This window comes from Apteryx rowi, unplaced genomic scaffold, assembly GCF_003343035.1.
Source record: "Apteryx rowi isolate R43461 unplaced genomic scaffold, aptRow1 scaffold_1437, whole genome shotgun sequence".
NCBI lineage: Eukaryota > Metazoa > Chordata > Aves > Apterygiformes > Apterygidae > Apteryx > Apteryx rowi.
This window is the reverse complement of record NW_020447683.1, coordinates 6,646-15,434: the sequence shown is the minus strand read 5'-3', so window position 1 is coordinate 15,434 and position 8,789 is coordinate 6,646. Positions and strand designations below refer to the sequence as shown.

Genomic DNA, 8,789 nt, shown 5'->3' with positions numbered 1-8,789 from the left:
CCCGCACAGSCCYTGCTTGCACTAGAAATAKYGTAAGTTGTCATACCATGCTCTCTCCCATCTGTCCACATTGCTGCCTGCAGCTAAGGTCCTCCCTTCTCTCTTCCAACTCCCTGCTGTTGGCAATTGTTAGCCCTCACCACCGTTGGCTCAGCTCCAGGAGAGGCAATTCCTCCTTGCCGCCACTGGCTCCTGCCCCCTTGCTGCCCCCAACACCAGAATTCATACACCAGAGACCTGAATAGATCCAGCTGAGACTCATTCTGGCCCAAAAAAGACATCCAAGAATCAGTGACTCACAGTAGAGCCTTTCCATGCTTCTGTCCATCAGCCGGCAGTATAAATGCTGCAACCTACACAAAAGAAGAGGCAGGACTGAGTGATGTATGTGGGAAAGAAGGGGCTCCTCAGCGCAGCTTATGCTGAACTGAAGCAATGAAGACACTAAGGGGAAGTGAGAAATGTTGAYCTGTAACCTCCTTCTGCCCCTTCCTTCACACTGACTCTGGTATTCACGAAACACTAAGCTCAGCTTACTCAGCTCATTAATCCAGGAGAAAATTAGCTGCTTCTTTTTTTGCTGGCTCAGCTTTCTGTTTGTTTAGTGAGATGAATCTGCTCAAGGAYGAGTCCAGACAGATCCAGAGCAAGAGATGGTGCAGGAACATACACCCTCCACCCAGCCTGCCCACTGGCACTTTGTCCTCTGGCTTGAAGGGACCGATTTATAGATATATATTCACAAAAGTACTTTGATAACTTGCATCCTACTGATTTTTAGTAATGCATTTTTATATATTACGTGTCTTGTTCTTTAAGTGGTATACCTTCTGTCTTTCTTGCATAGCTACTTTTTTAGTACAACTTGTTTTGGGTTTTTTGATAGGACTTTGGGTCAGCCTTTGTTGTCTAAACCTTGTTCTGAAGCAAGCATTTCAGTTTTGACCATAAACAAGAACAAGGAAGCTATTAAAGTCTGATGTATTGGGCAAAACATCATAAAAGTTAGCTCTCCCTGCTGCCTGCTCCATCCTTGCAATGGCAGGTCCATTCCTCCAGCCTTGCTCTTTCTCTAGCAGCCTTAGCTTTCTGGGTTTCAGCAAACTCCACAGAGCTCCCTTTAGATCCTAGGTGAAGTCCGGCTCTTTCCACCATTTCTGAGACCCTTGATCCTGCTGCTTGTGCTTCAGGGTCTCTGCTTGAAGCTCCTACTTTCTCTCTGCAGGAGGCTCTCCCAGCTGAGTGTGCTGAATTGTTCTCAAGTGAGTCACAATCTGCCCACCCTGAGGGGTCTGTTTGCCTAAAAGTGCAGTGATCAGGGTAAGGAAGCAGCCCGCATCCTCCCCTCTCCTTCAAGGAACCTACCTGTTGGCAGACTGACAACAGACAGAGTGAGCTACCTTTCCCAAGCATCAGGGAACTGCTTTGGATGACAACATCCTTATGCTTTTGTTTGGGTTACATTTTAGGTACATCAGTTCCTCAGTCTGATTTGTTGCTCAGATATATGTACCCGGATGCTAGTTCCTTGGTCTGGGAGCYGTTGCTGAAAGGATAGGATCTCCCATTTCAGCAGCCAAGGGGGACTTCAGCTGAATTAAACTGGCAAAGCTCTTGCTGCAGTGCAACAAGCAAAGGAAACCAGTGCTGCTCCAAGAGGTCCTTGCCCGGTGTAAGAGCAGGCTGCTCCATATGGAAAGGCAAGCTGGGGATGACAGCAAAGCAGGCAGGGGAGAGCCCTCACCACCAAGGACCCTGGCCTGCAGTACCCAAGCAAGGCAAGCAGAGCAGGTGATGTGACAACAACCAGAGTTTGCTGAAATTCCAGCTTGCCAGGCAAGACCATAGTTACAAGGCAGGTCAGGACCAGCAAGGCCAGGCACAGGCAGACATGCAACATAGCTCCCACATGCCTGAGCTTAAATGCAATTCCCAAGCTAAGGAAAGAGACCCCACCACCAAYAGACTCACTCTCACACTGAGCTGTTTCCACATCTATGTGATCCCAGGTTACAGCTGCACCACGTCAGAGCTGGCCTTGGGCACAGGYGGCCAAGCRCCCAGGATGGGGAAAAGGTCACAGCRCTGCTGGTGCTCCTAGACCCCCGAGACCTGCTGAGTGTGGCCCTTTGGTGGGACAGACTGGGGAGGACCCGGATGAAACCTAGCTTGGCAAAAAACAGTGGTCAAGGCTAGCTTTCCTCCAAGTGCCTCTCCCAGATCTCGGGTTTTTGACAGCAACAGAGAAGGTCCTGGAAAGTGCAGGCRTGTGGGTGCTTGTACGAGAAGTGTCTCTAGTAGATCTGACTGGCTAGATTAAAGGGATCATAGTATAAAACATTCCTGTTTATGAACAGGAATGTGTCTTTCAGCTTTGTGACTTGCTGAGTCTTGCTCACCCTTGTCTTGCACCACACTGAATTTAGTTGCATTTTTGGCTTTGTTACACAGTGAGTGAATTTTGATAGTTTGAAGGGACTTTTTTCTTTCTTTTTTTTAACTTTCTCTCTTGGTCATTTCTGTGATTGYTGCAGAGGGTCAGAAAAGAATTTCCCAGAGTTTTTTCCCCTCCTTAAAGGAAAGGTATTTTTTCCTGGGTTTTTACTTTTCTCAGAAAATTGAAAGTCAAGGACGTTCAAGATTCTGTAACTAGTTCAGCTAATTTAATTACTACTTAATAAAGACTTGTCATTTGCAGTTTTTTAAATACTAAAATCTCCTTTTGTTCCTTTTCCTTCATTTGTATGAGCAACTTTCTTCCCAGATTATAGCTGTTTTCAAGTAGTAGATTTAACGATGCAAGCACAAAATGAGGAAGAAAAGCTAGTTCTGGCCACAAGGCAGGAAGCTGCGGTTTCTCCAGGTGTGCTATAAAAAGGTTAGACCCCTTTTCTTCAGGTCACCATTTCCTGCTCTGCAGTGCCCAGACTCAGCATCTATAGCAATATCCTGTCCTTGCATGTCTTCTGATGGAGGTGAATTCCACATTCATGTCATGACAAATGAAGTTTGTTAGGCAAGATCCAGATTTCCCCCTCGGGGCCATTTCCAGGTGCTTTCCCCACCCCTCACACATCTGTCATATAGTAAAAGAAACAGCCTACCTGCAGCTTAGTTTACCAGGGCCTCTACAAAGAGCATGGGGGTACTAGAGTTAGGGCACAAGAGGGTACTGAAACCATAAAACGATCTGGGTTGGGTACAGCTTGGAGAGAGCCCGTGTGCCATTGCCTGGGAATCTCTCTCAACAGTCAGGAAAGTTTCTTCTTGACCAACTACGTTGTCTGTCCATCTTGCTGCCAGTCCTGCGGACGAAAGCAAGGACAGGCAAGGCGTCGTTTGCACTAACCATTAGAGCAGGTTCATTCCTGCCAGAGATGTGCGTGTGAACTCAAGCAATAACAAGCTGTGCAAACTCAGTGAGCCTCTTTCTCAGAAATGCACTCAGTCACAGACATGAGGTACGAGCTGAGCAGGGCCACTCACGAGTTAAGGAGCCAAGTGGCAGCAAAGCAGGCAACAGGTTTTGTTTGCTTTTTATACCTCGATAAAGTTGCACTTTGGATCATTTCAAAACACAGAAGTCATCCCTGGACATGAATGGAAGTGCAGCAGAGGCTGCCGTTTTACAGGTTAACATTGGCRCGGTGGCTCTTTGGGGAGGATCGACTCTGGCAGTGTTAAACAGAAAATCTCACACAGAAAATCTTGTCAGGTTGTAACCACATCCTTTTGCAATGCACCCATGGATGCACCCYGATCAGGGCACAGGTGACCTGAATGGCCTTTCAGARTAACAAACAAGGCGAAGTTGCCAGGAGTTAAAAAGCTGGAGGGGGCTCACGGTTCATGTGTATACAGAGTGTGTTTACAGTCAAAGTAACAAAGCAGATGTTGCCAGGAGGGCAGAATACACTGCTTTCACCGATGTGGATTAGGCACAACCCAGCTACTATGAATACTTCACTTTGCCAGAGCAAAGGAAACAGTAGCTCCTCTAGCACTGTAAAAACGGAACTCTAGCAGAAATTTCACATGCCCACACTGCAGCCCAGTGGTCTGACTGCAGCTTGTCTGGGCACACCAAAACTGAGCTGATTTCAAGGATTTGTTGGTTTGAAGTTGGTGTGAACACAGTACCTGGGAGAAGGTGATCAAGCTCCAGGGGCTCCTTCCCCCCTGCTTTTGTTGCTCTCCAGCCAGTTTCTGACTTCTCCATAGGTCTTCAGCTCCTTTGTAAGGCACATTGCACGTYTGTGGCTTTTGACGCTGCCCACAAGAGAAGAATCACTTGAAAGTTTGCATAAGGAGACACTGGATTGCTCCGCATGCATCCAAGTTGTAAGTTTTGGCCTCCAGCATTTGGCATGTCATGTGAGTACTGTAGACAGTGGCGCTGGACTCATGCTATGCAAAAGAGAGAAACCCACCACTTATCAAACCCACAGTGGGACTAGCCAGCAGTGCCACACTGAGCTTTGTCTGTTTAAAGAGGGARACACCCCCTCACCCCCACCTCCCGGCTATTAGGGCTGTAAGAAATCCACAATTAAAACTTTGGCACTTAGAAAGCCTGCTCAGGGTCGCCCAGGCCRYGTCCCCASGAAGCACTCTTCTCAGAGCTATTTCAGCCCAACACCAGCCACCTACATAGGAATTGTGTCTGATACTCCCACCCCTCATATCCCAGGATACTTTTTCAGTGCTAAGGCTGCACTGTGCCAGGACAGCCAGACAAGAGGATTTTTCACGGCAGGTTATCAAAACAAGCTAAAGCAACAAGCAGCTTTCTCTGTCCTACAATCCTGCTAGCAGCACCCCTTGCAATGCCATGTTAAGCTCTGCGCTGTCAGCTGATGTGATGGTTCCCAACCCATCACCTTCGCCAGCCCTCCTGGCTGCTGGAAAGGTTCATCCTGGTTGACAGGAGATTCCACGCAGTGCTGGCGTTGGAAGGGTCAGGTCGACACAGGTTATGSAGAAGCAGCAGCAGGAGAACRGGTTCAACAGCAATAAGAAATGCTTTCACTTAATGCCATTTGATAAGTCTTTAGAAATGAGGAGCCATGAATCACTGCAAACTAACAACAGATGCAATAATTTGCAAAAAGAATACTTAAACATTGAAGTGCTAGGAATTAGCTTTTAATTTACCTGCATACACTGCTGAATCGGTGGAGCATGTTTGACTTCAATGTTGSCTGTGAAATCCAGGCTTATGTCCTATTATTCACTTGCTCTTATCATATCTTTATCAGAGGGTTTAATTTATTGAACTTCAGTCCTATTAACAGAGTTATGCTTACAACTTTTGTTGTTGTTGTTGTTGTTGTTGTTGTTGTTGTTATTTGCAATTTATCATTACATTTAAAAGCTGAAGAGAGAAACTGACTTCATGGTGGAATAGGCTTCTTCCAAAGATGCTGTGTGCAGCCAAAGTTGGGGGAAAGCTTAATATCTTTCTTCACATGGAATTATCCCTTCTTTCACAAATCTTTCCCAACTTTTGTATTGCAAACAACTACACCATTGGATGCCTTGTGAGTGAAATTGTAGTATTATAGATATGTGTTGTTAAAGGAAGGCTGCAATGCTCTTTAGGTCAAAACTSTTTTTTCTGGTTTACAAATGCAGTATTACATCCAGGCTTTCATTCGTTTTAGAATTCCTTTATAAACAAGAATGGTGCAGAATAAAGGGTTAGTACTCTTTTTCTGTGTTCAAATTACTTGCCCTTTGTTTCTTTCACAGTTGTGCCTGTTTTATACTGAAGTCTCAGCAAACATTGATAATAAACGTTTTGCTTACATTTCACTGTGATTTACCTGTGCACTTTTGAAAGTGTCCTCAGCCGACTCTGGATGGGGATTGTTTCCTGAATTTGGGCTTGAAAAAGCAAAGATTTTGGTAGAATGTACCTTTGAATTTTTTGGAAGTTTTCCCTTTATTTCATATCTTATCTTCTGCTTAGTAGCAGCTTTTCACTTCTTGCTGCCTCTTAAAGCTTGTGCTTTCTTCCTTTCCAGTGCTTTCAACCTCAAATTCTTCATCTAAATCTTCTTAATGAGAATTCTCTGCCTCTATTTTTCTGAGGATCGGTCCCGTAGGAGGTAAATATAAACAGCAAAACCAAAACTAGATCAGGCCAGGCCTTGCATAACACGGCACTGCAGAGACCAAACAGGATTCCAGACAGGAGCCTCTGAAACACTGGCCACAAAAGCTTTTTGCCTTCAGCATTTTCTGTAAACTGATAAAATTACATGCCTGCAAGACGGAGTAAGGTTTGACTCTTCTGCGAACAAAAACTGATTGGGGGGTAGAGGGGGGAAGCATTTTTAGGGTGAATCCTGGTGGCTGTTTTTGCATAAAACCCCTTTGTCTCTTTGGGCTGGACCACACAGGAGCTGGCTACAAGTGCTGCATAGAGGGGAGAGTGCTTTGCTGGCCTCGTCTCCCCAGGGCCACCGCTGCGGTGTATTTCCAAAGGTTTTAGAGATACTGCAAGGGATTAATTACTAGTTAGTCTAACTGTATGTATCTGGTAGATGGGTTGGCATGAAATAACAGCAGAAAAATAAATTGGAAGGTCATGGTAGGATTCTATAAGCAGGGTGTCTTCTGCAAGGTTAAGACCCTGGTGAGTTCATCAAAGTTTCCCTTTTTTTCTTAAATCTATTAAAATTGTTGGAGGGGAACAAGCTGATAATTTGCTCGGGTCCCTTATTTAACATATTTATCCCGTTCCACACCCAAGGCTCTAAGTATTACAAAACAGTTAATGAATAACAATGAACTGGAAATGGGTATTTTCCATTAGCAGTGTAGCAATATTTGTAAATGACATGTAATTTCTGTGGTTAATGACTGATGAGGTCATTGAAGATCTAAAAGAACCAGGTGAACAGAAAAGAGATGCCTGATAAAATCTGGCAGATGCAAAGGGCCATTGGAGAGAGATTTCCCTCATGTTCCTAATCTAAATTAACTGTCGGCTCACAAGAGAAACATCTGTGTTGCTGTGGGTTATTAAAGAAAAAAATCTGCTCACAGTGCCTCTGTAGATCACGAGGTGTAAGGATGTGTGAGTAGCAGAACTGGTAATAAACAGAAAATATAAGGCTCTTATGAAGCACCTATGAATGAACCAKTGCAAATGCTCTCAACTGGAATAATACAYGTCAAAAAAGGATTCCATCGTTTTGGATGCAGGATGTCAATGTTAAGAGCTTTGGAAAATTCTAAGAAATGGGGTGGACTGTTTAYATAAATACSAGARTTCAGGGCTTAAGAAGGTTTGTTACTATYAGAGATCAGAATGAGACCTGTTTTAACTGAATGCTTGTCTTAGATTTGCCTCGAGTAGTAAACTGGGATCTTTCTCTGATACGTTTGTGCTGGGCACAGTCACAGACAAAGTCTAGACTAGAGGGTTATCAGAAACGTTGCAGAACGGCAGCTCTGAACAATAAGCAGTAAATTTAACTGTAGGAACGAGTTGTGTTCAAGGCCGTTTCCTCTTGCCGGCCAATCTGTATCGGCAGGTTATTGCTATATCCTATCTTTTGCTTCTGCAAAAGCATGACTAAACTTTGCTGTTAGGGAAGTAGATATGAACAGTGGGAAAAACAGGGTTTTTTTGATGTGGCCGTTATGYTCTTCATTGTGAGTTGTACTGGGAAAAGATAGCAGTAGTAAATCATGTCGGCAATAATTGAAGTAACCGCCTTTTTCTGTGTGTGCTTTCAACAGGATTGACGTGGCTATGATAATCTCAGTCAAGTGTAAAGATAACATTTAAATGAGATGAATTGGTACAGTATATAATGCTTTAAACATAAAGGATACTTTTAAATACAGTTCTCAGGTTTTATTTTTTCAAGCGCACAAAGCAGCACTCTTACTTCCAACTATTTTTGCAAATAACTRTGAAAAYAGCCCTAAGTTTTTAAAAGCATGCTGGACAACTGCTTCCCAAAGAAAACCTTAGTCTTTGGATTTCTCATTTCTGCAAGTTGCTTGGGCATAACAGATAACAGATATCTTTAAATCTACATCTTTCGTTTTATCAAATTAACACCTTATAGAGGACACAAAGGACACAAACCGCCAGAACAGCTAGCTGAGCAGCCTTCTGCCCTGGCAAGACCTTGAATCAATTTTTCATGGCAACATTAGTCATTCCCTTTGGTACGGATCCTACNAGAGGACACAAAGGACACAAACCGCCAGAACAGCTAGCTGAGCAGCCTTCTGCCCTGGCAAGACCTTGAATCAATTTTTCATGGCAACATTAGTCATTCCCTTTGGTACGGATCCTACRCCCTTTTTAACAAAACGGTCTCCTTTTTTAACTGCTAGYAAGCGCTGCYTTGGTTAACATCAAGGATCGTTTTAAAACAGTATTTAAGCACGTGGAAGACTACGGAAGGGATGTTAGCGTTTCAGCTGTTCCCCAGGCAATGCGCTAACACTGCTTAGGATATCGTCGGACTAAGGAAGCAATCCTGATTTCATCAATAGYGTCTTGCCAGACTTCCCCTCCTCAAGACGGACTGCTACTGTAAGGTTTACTGTGCGGTCTGCAAGTTAGTTTTAATATTTCACRTTCYATAAACAKCAGTCCACTCTTCCGCTCCTACTGGAGGTTAATAGTAAGGAATTTCTCTTGCTTCCTCTGTCTTTTTTAGAAAAATGAGATACTTGCCAAATATTAACTTGCTTCAGCCTTCTTTTTCTGTAAATTCATATTGCTCCATTTCTGTGGCAGCTCTGCTCCTGTTGTTCTG

General features: G+C 44.1%; 1 long non-coding RNA gene across 1 annotated transcript; it reads right to left on the bottom strand.

The window, feature by feature from the left end:
* Window positions 1–227: 227 nt before the first annotated feature.
* LOC112962211 lies at window positions 228–8,190 on the bottom strand. The gene is made up of 3 exons (XR_003252229.1): window positions 4,881–8,190; window positions 4,141–4,407; window positions 228–353 (listed from the first exon to the last, which is right to left on the bottom strand). It is a non-coding gene; the product is annotated as an uncharacterized LOC112962211 (long non-coding RNA).
* Window positions 8,191–8,789: the final 599 nt, after the last annotated feature.